Raw genomic sequence first — 16,346 nt, 5'->3', positions numbered from 1 at the left:
AAAAAAAAAAAAAAAAAAAAAAAAAAAAAAAAAGGATACTCACCTAAGGAGAGGGAAGGCTTTGGGTCCCATAGACTAAAGCATTCCCGCTTCTCTCACGGTCCCATCATTCCCCCGCATCACTTGGAATCTCCCACTGTTGGAGGCTTCCGAAGTCTTCGGGAGCCCGAGTGCTGCTCTGTACTGCGCATGCGCGGGTGAGCATGCTTGTGCAGGTGCAGCACGGAGCAGCCCATCTTCGGGAGCACTCGGGCTCCCGAAGCCTTGACGCCTCGGGCAGCAGCCAAGAGCAGTCTCCAACTGGTCATTTGTAGACTGCTGACGGGAGAAGGCGGAGACCAGGAGAGGAATGGGAATGTTCTAAAGGGCCCAGAGCCTCCCCTCTCCTCAGGTAAGTATCTGGGTTTTTTAGCTGAAATCTAGTTTTGAGTTACACATCTAGTGTGTCGTTCAGGCTGGGGAAACACGTCTCTGTACACATACTGGAAGCAAATTGGATCATTTGAAATTGATGTAGGTTAAATACATGTACAAAAAGAGCCTCCTGCACTTCCTACACAAGTACATTCATAATATATCTCCAGAATTCTGTATTAGCGGATTGCTGTGTGACAGGTTCTCTTTAGGCCTCCGTATCATTGTACGGTCCTGGGCAGGAGGAGTCGGAATCCTGAGCGTGTTTCAGAGTTCCGGCATGGCAGCCAAGGGGGCACCTGGCCAGGCCTGATAATGCGCCTATTATTACGATTGACCAAATTTGGCCTCTTCCCCACACAAACAGCCAGATATTGCCTCATCTCCGCACAGCGGCGACCTTCCAGCTCAGGACACAAGACGGCAATAAACGGGACACAACCCATCATAGATTACTCTCAGCGACGTGTTTACAAATGGCCGCCGCATAACGAGAGGCGCAGCAGAGGTCAACGAGGCAGAAAGGAAGCCTAGTCATGCAACACACCGAACATAAAGCAAATATGGAAAGTGATTAAAGGAGACCTAAAGTGATCAAGTTACAGATTCATCTGAGTGAGAAGAGTATGGAGTCTGCCATATTTATTTCCTTTTAAATAATACCAGTTGCCTGGCAGACCTGCGGATCTATTTAGCTGCAGTAGTGTCTGAACAACACCAGAAACAAGCATGCAGCTAATCTTGTCAGATCTGACAATGTTAGAAACACCTGATCTGCTGCATGCTTGTTCAGGGGCTATGGCTGTGGAGTCGGAGAGTAGGAGCTGGGTCAATTTTTTGGGTGCCTGGAGTCGGAGTCGGGAGAAAATGCACCGACTCCTAATGAATTTAAACTAATTAAAATAGGAAATATGATAAAATGTTCTATTTCTCAGATAATAGTCATTAATCATTTATAAATACAGTAATAGCTCTACTTAGTCCTCAAAAATGCAATAAACCAATCAAAAAAATAGTTACTTGTGCTGTTTAATAAGGGCTGGTTCAGACGGACGCTTGCGGAGCGTTTACCGCCAGTGTTCGGGGCTTGGCGTTAAAGAGACTCTGAAGCGAGAATAAATCTCGCTTCAGAGCTCATAGTTAGCAGGGGCACGTGTGCCCCTGCTAAACCGCCGCTGTCCCGCGGCTAAACGGGGGTCACTTCACCCCCAACCCCCCCCCTGCAACACTTGGTCGCAGACTTGGTTGCTCCTGGAGGCAGGGCTAACGGCTGCAGCCCTGCCTCCAGTCGCGTCTATCCCCTGCCCCTCTCAGTGAAGGAAGACAGAGGGGCGGGGAGAGGCAGAGATACGCGCTGACAGACGCACGTGGGACAGGGCTGCGGCGGTTAGCCCTGCCCCAATCAGGAAGCGTTCCCCGGCTGTACGGAGGAGATTTAGGGGATCAGGGACCGCCGTTAAGCCGCGTGATATCGGCGGTTTAGCAGGTTTAGCAGAGTCTGAAGCGATTTATTCTCGCTTCAGACTCTCTTTAAACGCTCCCATTCAAGTGAATGGGAGCGTTTGTACCAAGCTTTCACGCGCGTTTATACGAACGCGGCGTTCGGATCCCGATTTTCCCTGGCGTTCAAGGGCGTCCGTTCACATGCGTCCGTTTCGTCCGGACAGGAGCCGGACTCCGGTGTAAGACCCAACATGCGCTATTTTTTGGTCCGGCTCCTCCGGCAGCCGTATCCGGAGCGGAGCCGAACTGTTGCATCCGGCCAATAGAAACCAATGAGAACCGGAGAGCGTACAACACACTGGCTAAAAATCCGGATGTTCTACCCCACTTCCTATGCGTATTGTAGCGGCGATTTTGGATGGGGACACATGGGCAAGCATTTTGGAGTGAAGCAGCAGTGACGTTTAACGTGCTGGAGATGTTGGCAGCATGTCGGAGGTGGAGGTGAGTGCTAAACAGCGGAGGGCCTGATTCCACAGGTCCACCTTCTGCTGACCTCCCAGACCCCAACATTTTTATTTTATTTCTACTCTCTTTTGCCAAACGGATCCGGATCGCATCCTGATGTACACCTGATGCAAACTGACCGGATCCGGATCAGAACCGTACGGTTCCGATCCGGATCCGGTCAGGTCATCCGGTCCGTTTGGCAGAGAACCGCAAGTGTGAACCGGGCCTAAGATGAAATACACAGAGGCAAAAAGTAGAAAAAGAAACAGAGGAAGGAAGATGAAAGCAAAATTTGCTGCAGACTTTCTGATAGAAAAATAAAATGTAAGTAAAATTTAAATAAAAAAACTTTTTTTTTTCTAATTCCTGCATGGTGATGAAACTATCGGCGAACAATTCCTATGTAGAGTTCCCTTTAAGAGCCAGTGCACATCAAAAACCGCTAGTTTTTGAAGAGGTTTTTCAGAGAAATTCTAGGCATGTCTAGAGAGATTTTCTAAACATGCCTAGCGGTTTTTTGAGCGTTTTTGTGTAGTAGATTTTATATTTTGTTACAGTACAGCTGTTACTGAACAGCAACTGTAACAAAAACGCCTGGAAAACCGCCCTGATCTAGCGTTTTTCAGAGCGGGATTCCACTTTCCTATACTTAACATTGAGGCTGAATCGCCTCAGAAATCTCAAAAATGCTGCAGGACCCGCGTTTGCGCGTCGGGAAAAAACAAATCGCTCTGGTGTGCACCAGCCCATTGAAATACATTAGCTATGCGGTTTTCTACCCCCAAGCATTTTAAAAACCGCTCAGAACCGCTCTTAGTGTGCGCCAGCCCTTAGTCTACCCACCCATCCCCCTCCGTGAGGAGCGAGATTGCCCCTTTCTGAGCAGCTGGCGCAGAAGGAATCCTTCTAAACAATTCCTGCTTTAAATTGATAACGTGTTAATAAAAATACGTGTAACGTCTTGGCAGGAGCCGGACTCCAGCGGATTGAAAAAACATCAGCAAATATTATTTCCCCTCCTCGACTGGAAAAAAAAAATGGAGTTTCTTGGCTTGTCCAACACCCTGAAGACCTCTGGTTTCAATTACACCTATTGAGGGGGAAAGAGGGGGATGTGGCAAAACCGACAGGCCCCGCTCCAAGCAAACCTGGGCGTAGCCTCTGCTGACGATTTTCCCACAATATAATTCATTTAGGATTCTGGACAGAAACATTTTGTGTTATAGTTGCTGCCCAGCAAGTCAAAAAAAGAAAGGGGGGGGGGGGGGGGGCAAACGACCTTGTACTAGAGACTAGTGTATGGCCCTCTGTACCCTCAATGCATTCATACAGGGTGGGGTTGTCTCAAGTTTATTAATATGACATTTGGCAGATAGTTGGTAGGTGTGTATGAACCTCAAGCTCAACAGTGGTCTTTTATGCAGAACAATTATCAAACAGCTTTTGTTGTGAAACAAGTTGAAACAACCAAAACAAAGTAGCTTGCTATTGTTCACACAACTGATAGACGTCAGTCCAACAGTTAAGGTGCCCATACACTCGTCAGATTGGCAGAAGATAGATAAGAAATGCATCTGATGATCTATCTGATGCGTTTTTAGAACATTTTTTACCAGGATAGAATTCCAATAGATTTCAGTTTGAAACCTGTTGAAATTCGATCTGATGGCATTTTTTTGCCATCAGATTTCCATTAAGGCCAATGCAAACTGATAAGCAATCTCATCAGATCGACCTAAATTTTCCACCCTGCAAGTTCGATGGAAATCCATCGAAATCGATCGAAATCGGCCGTCGATCGGTCGATTGGCCAACCGATTTGCGATCGATCGCGATCGATCGGTCGGCCAGAAAATCGGCTGAGTGTATGGGCTGCTTTAGATTGATGTTTTTTTAGTTGTTTGAACAATAGCAAGCAACTTTTTTTGGGTTGTTTCACAACAAAAGTTTTTTGATTGTGCTGCATAAAAGACCGCTGTTGAGCGTGCGCGTGGGGCTTAAAAGATAAGCACCAGCATAATGACCTCAAAAGAAAAACATTTCTTTATTACAGCTGATACAATTCCTGCAATAAATCTGCAGTGTGTCTACTTCCTGCTGTCATGGAAGCAGACATAAAGGTTAACATCCAGTGTTTACAAATTAGCAGCTCTGCCATGGCAGAGAAGATTACTGAGCCGCCATAGCTGAGAGATCAAATTACAACTTGTGATTAGTCACAGATGAGTGGGAATTAGACAGGCTAAACTCTCTAAATGCATACAGGGTGCGTTTCTCTGGGTTTTCCTTCTGTCCTGTGCAAGATTTCAGGTCTTCCCATGAGGCATGATCGTCGATGGAAGAAGAGCTGGTCTCTGAAAGATGACTGATTCACGATGAGATTTTTCAGCAGATTTACTGATAGATTGATTGTCCAATCGATTTACATTCACTTCTATGAGAAATAGATCAGAAAACCGATTGAAAATCAGACATTGATTTCGGACAGGTCGTAAATTATCTATCGAGCCATCTATCTGCCCAAAAAAATCTCATGGCGTATTCCCAGCATTAGGATTATCTCGCCCAGCTGTATCTCGGGGTGTTTAGAGAATGGCAGTTGAGATGAAAAGCCACAGCATATGTGGTGACTACAGATCTGCTCACTAGGCAAAGCCTCCAATCGATAAAGCAAATAGATCCCAATATTGATTTTGCTGCTGGAAGAAGATAAGGCATCAGTATACAGAGTTTACTAACAGCTGCTGCCCAGAGCCCTGTCTGAAGCCTCAGCTGGACTCTGCTAACCTCTGCAGCTTATTCAGGAAGGAGAAAATCGGCCTTTCCCCACCCCAAAAACTGCTGATCATTATTTTAAGGATGATGAAGTTTAAAGGGAACCCGAGGTGAGAGAGATATGAAGGGAGGATATCATAATTATTTCCTTAAAGTGGATCCGAAATAAACCTTTACTCATTACATAATTGTGTTCCTTTCATATACAGTGGTTTGCAAAAGTATTCGGCCCCCTTGAAGTTTTCCACATTTTGCCATATTTACTGCCACAAACATGAATGAATTTCATTGGAATTCCACATGAAAGACCCACACAAAGTGGTGTACACATGAGAAGTGGAAAGAAAATCATACATCATTCCAAACATTTAAAAAAAAAATATATATATAACTGCAAAGTGGGGTGTGCGTAATTATTCAGCCCCCTGAGTCTACACTTGTTTGGAGAACCACATTTTGCTGCAATTACAGCTGCCAGTCTTTTAGGGTTTGTCTCTACCAGCTTTGCACATCTAGAGACTGAAATCCTTGCCCATTCTTCTCTGCAAAACAGCTCCAGCTCAGTCAGATCAGATGGACAGCGTTTGTGAACAGCAGTTTTCAGATCTTGCCACAGATTCTCGATTGGATTTAGATCTGGACTTTGACTGGGCCATTCTAACACATGGATATGTTTTGTTTTAAACCATTCCATTGTTGCCCTGGCTTTATGTTTAGGGTCATTGTCCTGCTGGAAGGTGAACCTCTGCCCCAGTCTCAAGTCTTTTGCAGACTCCAAGAGGTTTTCTTCCAAGATTGCCTTGTATTTGGCTCCATACATCTTCCCATCAACTCTGACCAGCTTCCCTGTCTCTGCTGAAGAGATGCACCCCCCCCGAGCATGATGCTGCCACCACCATTACTGACAGTGGGGATGGTGTGTTCTGAGTGATGTGCAGTGTTAGTTTTCTGCCACACAGAGTTTTGCATTTTGGCCAAAAAGTTCTATTTTGGTCTATTCTGGCCAGAGCACCTTCTTCCACATGTTTGCTGTGTCCCCCACATGGCTTGTGGCAAACTGCAAACAGGACTTCTTATGCTTTTCTGTTAACAATGGCTTTCTTCTTGCTACTCTTCCATAAAGGCCAACTTAGTGCAGTGCACAACTAATATTTGTCCTATGGACAGAGTCTCCCACCTGAGCTGTAGATCTCTGCAGCTCGTCCAGAGTCACCATGGGCCTCTTGACTGCATTTCTGATCAGTGCTCTCCTTGTTCGGCATGTGAGTTTAGGTGGATGGCCTTGTCTTGGTAGGTTTACAGTTGTGCCGTACTCCTTCCATTTCTGAATGATCGCTTGAACAGTGCTCCGTGGGATGTTCAAGGCTTTGGAAATCTTTTTGTAGCCTAAGCCTGCTTTAAATGTCTCAATAACTTTATCCCTGACCTGTCTGGTGTGTTCTTTGGACTTTATGGTGTTGTTGCTCCCAATATTCTCTTTGACAACCTCTGAGGCCGTCACAGAGCAGCTGTATTTGTACTGACATTAGATTACACACATGTGCACTCTATTTAGTCATTAGCACTCATCAGGCAATGTCTATGAGCAACTGACTGTACTCAGACCAAAGGGGGCTGAATACTTACGCACACCCCACTTTGCAGTTATTGATTTGTAAAAAATGTTTGGAATCATGTATGATTGTCGTTCCACTTCTCATGTGTACACCACTTTGTATTGGTCTATCACGTGGCATTCCAATAACATTGATCATGTTTGCGGCAGTAATGTGACAAAATGTGGAATACTTTTGCAATCCACTGTAGTTTATAGGGCATTCCTCAGGCCAAATACTTTTTTTTGTTTTGTTTTAAAACTCTAATTCCCTATAAACTAAACAAGCCTCACCCACAGCTTCTCCAGAGTGCCTTGGCACTCTCAGACTCATGTAGCAAGGGCTTATGGGACCTCAGTCTGGGCAGGAGGAGGAGGTTACTAGCCAGAGATTTCAGAGGCAGAGGGGAGGAGGAGAGGGGAATGAAGTTTTCACAGGGTAAGGGCTGGAGATGCAGATCAGCTTGCCTGTGTAATGATGACAAGCAGAACATGGCTGCTCTCATTTTATCACAGGAATAAATAATCATAAACTGTTTGCAGTTAGATTTGCTGTGTAAACTATTTAAAACTTTAGATAAGATATATAGACAAGTTACTTGTTATAGTTAGTTTTTCATCTCGGATGCGCTTTAAAGTGAACCAAAAAAAAGTAAAGAAAAAGAGTTTCACTTACCTGGGGCTTCTACCAGCCCCCTGCAACCATCCAGTGCCTACGCTGGTCCTCAACGATCCTCTAGGCCCCCACCACGGTTTGGTTTCATTTTCTGCCAACTGATAGTCGGACAAGGACGCAGTGGCCCACCAACTGTCAATCAGCAGAAAAGAAAACTAAGCCATGGCGGGGGACCAGAGGATCATTGAGGACTGGCGTGGGACAGGACGGCTGCAGGGGGCTGGTAGAAGCTCCAGGTAAGGAAAACTTTTTCTTTACTTTAATATCAATTGTCTGGCAGTCGTCCTGATCCTGTGTCTCTAATACTTACAGCCAGAGACCTTGAACAAGCATGCAGAAATCAGGTACTCTGACTCAGGTTTTACTTAGCCATATGCTTGTTCCAGGGTTTTGACACTACGTATGCCAGAAGATCAGCAGGGCTGCCAGGCAACTGGCATTGTTTACAAGGAAATAAATATGGCAGCCATATAGTACCACCTCCGGTTCCCGATAAACAAAAAAAAAAATATTCAGATATAGTCCACAGCAATCAGCACCTGCTAAGTTACAAATAGCCAGAGAAAGAGAGGAGGGCAGAAGTGTAACTTTCACTCCAATCCCCTCTTTCGCCAGTCAATCATGCTCTATTCATTTATTTATTTTCCTCTAACACTCACATGCGAAGAACGAACAGTTAGTCATTTCTGCACTTCCTGTCTGGGCAGGAAGTAATGGAAATTTTCACAGAAGCAGGTATAAGCCCATAACAGTATCTAAAACCACCATAATGTGTTTTATGGAATTGTGATTTAAAAATATTTATGCACACAAGAGCCTTGTAAAAAACAAACAAAACAAGATTTCGCAATTAAAGAGACACTGAAGCGAAAAAAAAATTAGGATATTATGATTTGTATGTGTAGTACAGCTAAGAAATAAAACATTAAGATCAGATACATCAGTCTAATTGTTTCCAGTACAGCAAGAGTTAAGAAACTCCAGTTGTTATCTCTATGCAATAAAGCCATTAAGCTCTACGACTTAGAAAGTCGTTGAGAAGGCTGTCTTCTGACTTTTATTATCTCAACTGTTTTCTTTTCCTCTGCCAGAGGAGAGGTCATTAGATCACAGACTGCTCTGAAAGAATCATTTTGAATGCAGAATGTTGTGTAATCTGCACATATTAGTGAATGATGCAATGTTAGAAAAAACACTGTATACCTGAAAATAAAAATATGAGAATATTTTCTTTGCTGCTAATCTTCTAGTAATTATTCATAGTACACAACCAATTCATTATATCATATTATTTTTTTCGCTTCAGTGTCTCTTTAAGTAAATTCATACCTAAAAAAAGAAAAAACAAAAACACACAACAACCACTGTGCCTAAAGGTTAAACCTCCCATCACATATCAGGTGTGTGTGAGCACACTAGTCCAGCAGGTGAAGTAACCTATGGCTTATCAGCAAGCCAACAGAACAATCATCACTCCGCACACATAAAACACCAGCCAGGTCCCCGGGGCACCCAAGAGCCCAGAGTGAAAGCGTGCCTTCCTGCAGACAAATGTCACCAACACTGACCGGGGTCAAAGTGCAAACTACGATCAATTTCCTATTCAGCAATCACACAGGACACCCCAGTGAGAAACCTGAACTCAGCACTACACCGATCACACTGATAGAGACCCTCAATGTGCAACAACATGGCCGCTCTCAGGCCAACAGCAAGACTGAAGAGGGATCTATTTATAGAAGCGCGAGGGGGACTGAGGGCGTCTGGAGAAAATGTCACCGTACACCTTAGAGCAAGACTGATCACAGGACACCAAAAAACAAACGCAGCAGGAGGGGGCAGCCCTGGAGGACTTGAGACAAGAGGCCTCCTTGTCTTGTTGTTTTTCTAGACTGGTTAGAACAGGAGTACATGATCCCTGCACACGGTTTGGGGTTTTCACTTTGCCTCAACAGGAAGTCGTGCCAACACAAGGGCAGAGGGGGGAGGAGGGGTGGAGGAGACATATGGATTCAGCATACACCCCCCCTCCTCTCTGCTGTATGCATGTAATATGCCTTCCCTTCTGAGAACTCAACATCAACAGAGAGACTATCAGCAGAGTTTACAGCTAGCGGAAACCAATAGGAAATCCTTGTCACAGCTGCTGTCTCTTATTCATAAGATATAGGCGACCCTGGTTAAACTAAGTCATGTCGTGACTGGGGGAACACACGTGTGCCCCAGAAAACCCACGCGGGCACAGCGGGACGACCCCGGCCGGCACAGGAGCCTGCGTTCAGGGGGAATAGGTATAATCTGAGGTGAATCACAGGTCTGAGATCGATAACAGCTGGAGAGGCGGCAGAAACACTCACAGGACTAAACGAGACAGACGTAGAGATTGAGAGAATTACCCACAAGTCCTCAGAGGAAACCCGCTTGTCTTGATAGTCGGGATACGGTGGGCAACACTATGTGACGGTTGGGGGGACACCAGCCGGGGCCCATTGATCGCCGTGATATCAAACGCCATTACCACCACTCATCCGATCGAGCCCTTGCGACACAGGTTTTCCAGCATGTCTAATCAATCAGGCTGCCATGTTGCAGAACCGATTCTTTTCTAAAGGTAGTTTAGGCCGCATTATCAAGTGATGTACGGGCAACTTTATACTGGGTACACACGATGCAAATTCCCATCCAATTGATGGGTAATCTGACAGGCAGATGCAACCTGCTCCCAAACAAGATCGATTTTCCCGTGATAACTTCAGAAAATCGATCCCGCTATCGAACGGAAGCAGATCGGACAGGACGGAAATAATTGTCCGATTCCCGTCGGTCAGACCATAAATTGCATCGTGTGTACCCAGCATTGACTAGGATAGGGACGTCAGACTGTAACAGGGACTAAATAGTGATCTCCTCTGAGGACAGTCAGTGACATGACTGTGTATTCTGTAAAGCGTTGCAGGTGTCAGTACTATATACATAATAAATAATAATAATAATAATATGGTAGGACATTAGACTAGGACTATGGTAGGATTAGATTGTGAGCTCCTCTGAGGATAGTCAGTGACATGACTGTGTATTCTGTAAAGCATTGCAGAAGGTGTCAGTACTATATACATAATAAATAATAATAATAATAATAATAATAATAATATGGTAGGACATTAGACTATGGTAGGATTAGATTGTGAGCTCCTCTGAGGACAGTCAGTGACATGACTATGTACTCTGTACAGTGCTGCAGAAGAGGTCAGTGCTATATAAATACATAATAATAATATGGTACGACATTAGACTGTGACTATGGTAGGATTAGATTGTGAGCCCCTCTGAGGACAGTCAGTGACATGACTATGTACTCTGTAAAGTGCTGCAGAGGACATCATTGCTATATAAATACTATACATAACTACCTTGTTTCACTCAATATTAACCAGATTCCTACAGAAATATTACAGGATATTGTTTCCTTCCCTGCTAGCTTTGCACAGCCTGATGCACTACAATGCCTTGGGAACATCAATCATATGTACTTACTCCCCAATTCAATAAAGACCGCTCTTCCAGATCAATACTTGAATGATAAAACGATCAAACATTGAACAAGGTAGCATTTTTTTTTGAAAGTCTTATTTGATTTAACATATTTCAATAGAATGTAATGTACTGGAACACCGTATAATGCAGTGATGGGTATAGCATGCAAAGTAGATCGATGGCAACAAGTAATTAAGCTGTAGTAGGAGCATTATGACAAATGCCACTGACACCAGGTGTGATCAGATTAACATGGATTTTAGGGTAGTCTATCCAATCCAGGGGACATCTCAGGATCTAAGCACTAGCTGTAATATTTAAAGGACAACTGAGGTGAGAGGTATATGGAGGCTGCCATATTTATTTCCTTTTAAGCAATACACATTGCCTGGCTGTCCTGCTGATCCTTTGCCTCTAATACTTTTAGCCATAGACCCTGAACAAGCATGCAGCAGATCAGGTGTTTCTGACATTGTCACATCTGACAGGATTAGCTGCATGCTTGTTTGTGGTGTTATTGAGACACTATTGAGACTTTACTGCAGCCATATAGATCAACAGAGCTGCCAGGCAACTGGTATTGTTTAGAAGGAAATAAATATGGCAGTCTCCATATTCTTCTTACTTCAGTTGCCCTTTAAGAGGTCCTGGTGGTCTTAAGACACCACCGCCACCTTAAGCACCGTCTACACGGGGAGATGTTGTTGCAATCCGGCGGCTCGATTAGCAGCCGGATCGCCTCTTCCGCGTCCCCGCGCGTGCCCGCCGCGTCCCCGCTCGTCGCATTCGATTCCCCGCTCGTCCCAGCTTATCTTCCGCTCGATTCCCTGCCATTGTCCCCTCGCGGGCAGCGAGCAGGGAATCGGCGGAAGCAAGATCCGTCCTGTCGGATCTTATCGAGCCGCATCAGCGGCTCAATTGATAAGGAGCATCGCGGCCGCATCTACGCGTGTAGATGCGGCTTTAGTGTCCCCTGACTTGTCATGATGATCCCTGGCTTTTAATACAAATTAACTGATCATCAACCACGTGGGAAATGAATGCTAAGAGCTCAGAACACCAAAGTTTGCTTGCTTGTTTCAGGGCAGCCAATAGAAACCAACAAAATTGCCATGACAGCCAAGAAACTGGGATTTTTACAAAGTCTGCCACAATAGTCAACGGTCTTAAAAACCTGCTAACTGCCTGCTCCAGTGCTGATATTTCCAATCCAGATGTTTCCGAGGTCCCCTGGAACAAGCGTGCAGACAGAGGACTCAGAACACCTGATCTGCATACTCATTCTGTGTCAATCCGAAGATATCAGAAGCAGACAGCAGAATCTGATTTGCATACCTATTTGGTGCTAATCTACTTTTAGGGGACCCAGAAAGAAATCTCATTGTGAAACTCTGCTAAGGTGATTGGGTGGCAACCTCCTCTCAAACAGCTAGGTTTCAGATTGGTTGTATTAAACCACGCCCACACTATTCAGCCAATCACAACGCTTCGTGCAGTGGTGGTGCTGTGATTGGATAACTATCCCCTATGTGGTTTCCTGCCGGTAAAGTAAAGTAGACTAGTACCACTCATTCTGGGCCAGTCAAAAATCTGACAGAGGACTCAGAACACCTGATCTGCAGACTCATTCTGGGTCAACCAGGAAGCATCAGCAGGAGAGGATCAGCAGAACAAAGCCAGAGATGCAGCCACCCCATTCCAGCTTTCATATCCCAGGGGTAACTCTCACAAGACAGTGAAGGTCGCATTCTTCTACTGGAGAAGACTGAGGAGGCTTGAGACACCTGGGCACCATTTGCACACTTTGGTGACCTGGCTCTATATGACAACAGGGACATCCGCTTATGTAAACATTACACAGATGTATAGACCAGTCACTGGCTGCCACAGCAAGACTTCCTACTGCATAGGAACATATGGACAGATCCGTCCACTCTATACATTCAGCCAATCACAGATAAAACTTCTAGATTGCAGATAAGAGGATACAAGCAGATGCAACGTGACTACAAACACAAACCAACCACAACAACACCACCACTATAGCTTATAACAAACACACATCACAAAAACAACACTACAACCTTATAACAAAACACACACCACAACAACACTACTACTACAGCACTATAACATCTGACATTCTGCTCGTTTCAGTCACCTGGTCTATCGTAGGCCCAGGTCAAGGGGAGATCTTAAAATCAATACGACCTGATCCCTCAGCAACGAGAAAACTTACATAACTGACCGCACAGACAGGCAGATGACATAACCCTGCAATCAAATCTCCCTGCTTAGAGAAAACAGATAGGAGGTACTACAGGGACCCGCAGAGCTCAGCCAATTATCTGACAGTTAGGTCTGCGAGCGGCTAACCTGGCCAGCAACCGCTGCATATACAGCAGGGACACCTAGAGACCAGAAGATATAAAATAGAGACGTGACGGATTAATCCCATCTAATGAGATTATACACCACTTCCAACCTTGCCGTGATTTCACGCCGTGATCTGTGCAACGCTAATCACCGACCTGGACACACGGCAGGGTGGGCAAGGTGGTCGGGCATGGCGGTAAAGCTGGGTGCCCTGTCAGTCTGCTGATCCTCTCAAAAACAGTTTACATGTTATGAAAGGGAGACAGGGCTCTGTGTAGAGTCCTTGCGGAACCCACACAGATCAGGATGGGGGGGGGGGGGGAAGCAATGTTTCCTGAAAGCATTAATTATTATTAGAGGACAGCCTTGGACACCCCTGCCCCTGATGTGAGACCTGCTGAGCTCACCAGCTCCACTTAACCTGCAACTTGCAGCAGCCAGACACAAAGGTCAGCCTTGTGGCTGCAGGGGGAGAAGGGAAGGAATGACAGCCCTGGGTCACCTTGGACAGTCCCCCACCCCCACACACACTTGTAGGCTTTCACATCTGAGACAATCTATTACATCAGAAAACAATCTGACTGCAGCACAAGCATAGACACCCCTCTCCCCCCTCCTGCAGGGCTGTAGGGTCACCTCGGCCGGCAGGGGGCGCTGCAGTAATGCCCTGCAGCTGCTGCAGAACCTCCTGGGGAGCCAAAGCGGTCATTCCAACGTCAAAACGTGAGTGACAGCTTCATCTCCCCGAGAGGTGCCCAGCAGCTGCCCACACACAGGACGATCAGCGATCCGATCATAGATCAATACCCCCCTCCTCCAGCCAGATCTGCACTCACCCGTCCTCCAGGCGAGGAGAGCGCTCACACCCCGGGCTCTGCGGCACGGCCATCCTCCTCCACCTCTGTCACATAGGATCCGACGGGGAAAAATGGCGGCTCCAGGAAAAAAAAAATCCAGCCCGGGGAAGAAAGAGAGAAGCCGGGCGGGAGTGAGAGGGAGAAGGTGCAGCTGGAATTATCCCTGGCGCTCAGGACGGATTTGCTGAGGGCTGCAGTTTACCCATGCGCGGCTACAGCACGGCCCGTCCGCCGGCTGCGGAATTCCGGGCTGACTACGATTCCCAGTCCGGAGAGAAACGCTGCGGATTCCGAGCTGCCGCGCGCCACCAGCTCCGCGCTCTGGATAGAACCCTGTCTCGCGCTCCGGCTACAGTGTAGAATGTTTATTTGTTTGCTCCAAATAGAACGTTGGCCTCGCGCTCCGGATAGAATGCTGGCCTCGCGGATAGAATGCTGTCTCGAGGATAGAATGCAGTCTCGCGCTCCGGATAGAATGCTGGTCTCACGGATAGAATGCAGTCTCGCGCTCCGGATAGAATGCAGTCTCGCGCTGAGCTCCTCTCCCAGCAGGACAGACCGCTGGCGTCGCTTCCTCTCTCTCCCCCTCGTAGCGCAGCGGCTCCCCCTCTGGATAGAACGCTGTGAATATTCCCCCTGTCGGTACAATTAGTGGTCTCTCCCGCCTCTCCGCGCTCTCTCACTGATTCAGATACTGTAATGTATCACAAAATGTCCGCTCCGCCTGTCTAATGAGCGCTGTCCGTCCCCCTCCCGTGTGCGAGAGTCTCTCCCGCCTGCCTGGCTGTGTGTCTGTCCTCCTCCTCCTCCCGGGTGTCTCTCCCCCGCCTGTGTGTGCGTGTCTCTCCTCCTCCCGGGCGGGTGTCTCTCTCCCCCCCTCCACGTCCTGCAGTAGCGAGTAGCAGATGCTAATGAAGCGGCAGGGCTGGGTTAATGCACTCAACACTGCCACTACCTGACACAACATGGCCAGCGAGGGAGGGGGGCCGCTCTCCACCACAGTTCTTCATCACATCTTCAGTATTCATAGGGGGGAGCCCTGCTACATCTCCCCCTGGGGCAGAGAGATCGCACCACACCTCACAGGGATTAGCAGAGATTGCAGCACCCATGGGAGACAGAGGCAGCAAACCACACTCCATGGTGGCTGTCACACCTAAGCTGTGACATGTCAGGGGTCAGTTTACAGGCCGGTTGCCAGTGGCACATCTCTCCATGGCCAAACGCTTTTCGATTCATACGCAGAAAAGTAGGCGCTAGTCTAGTTGAGGGGACCCATCAGGAAACCTCATAGGGAACAGTCCTCCAATCTCAGCACCCTCTACAGCACGAAGGGTAGTGATTGGCCGAATGGTGTGGGGGCATCGTTTAGAACAATCTATCTGAAACATAAAGCTCTGAACCCACTGCGTGATTTTTCTGACGACCGGTGTGTTTCCGTGACCTCACGACGTTGGTTCAGGTTCACGATCATGCAAACAATGTTTAGCAATGTGCGGTGACAACGATCGTCATGGCGGATGGGATTATTAAAGGGGTTCTGTGGGGAGGTGTTGAATATAAAAACAGACACTTTCCTGGGACTTCTGTCAGCCCCCTGTAGCAGTAATGTCCCACGCCGTCCTCCTCCGATCCGCCATTCCCCTCCGACGATCCGCCATTCGCCGCCGCTGGCCCAGGGCAATTATTTGTGTAACAAGACGAATAATGCGCGCTCCCGCTCACGTCATCGGAAGCTTACTGCAAGTCAATGCTGCGCACCCACAGTTGGATGGGATGCCGCGCTGGACCGGGGCTGGCGGCGGAGAACGGCAGATTGGAGGAGGACGGCATGGGTCATTACAGCTGCAGGGGGCTGATAGAAGCCCCAGGTAAGTGTCTGTTTTTATCTTCAACACCCCCCCCCCCCCCCCCCCCCCCGCAGAACCCCTTTAAGATCCCTGACAACTCTGCACAAAGTACTGGGATTGCTTAACTGTCCATTCGCGCCCGTCATGAGAAGTTGCGTGTACCGTCGGCCGGAAGATGGATAATGGAACGCTAGTCGTCAGGGGGAAATACTATCAAAAGAAAAGAGCCCTTGAGGAAATACAAAATGCCATACTTGGGTATGAAGTATGCAAAAATATAACAATTTTATTTTAAACAGTCCAGAATACAACGTTGC

At 47.0% G+C, this 16,346-nt stretch overlaps 1 protein-coding gene across 1 annotated transcript in view; it reads right to left on the bottom strand.

Annotated features, from left to right (window-relative positions):
- SETBP1 (SET binding protein 1) overlaps positions 1 to 15,021 on the bottom strand; it is a 216,422-nt gene extending 201,401 nt beyond the window's left edge. The window contains exon 1 of the mRNA XM_068252103.1: positions 14,159 to 15,021. The gene's annotated coding sequence lies outside the window, so the exon portion shown is untranslated. The remainder of the gene's footprint in view (positions 1 to 14,158) is intronic.
- Between the last annotated feature and the right edge of the window lie 1,325 nt (positions 15,022 to 16,346).

This window comes from Hyperolius riggenbachi, chromosome 1 (genome assembly GCF_040937935.1).
Source record: "Hyperolius riggenbachi isolate aHypRig1 chromosome 1, aHypRig1.pri, whole genome shotgun sequence".
Lineage (NCBI taxonomy): Eukaryota > Metazoa > Chordata > Amphibia > Anura > Hyperoliidae > Hyperolius > Hyperolius riggenbachi.
This window is presented reverse-complemented; position numbering and strand designations above follow the sequence as displayed.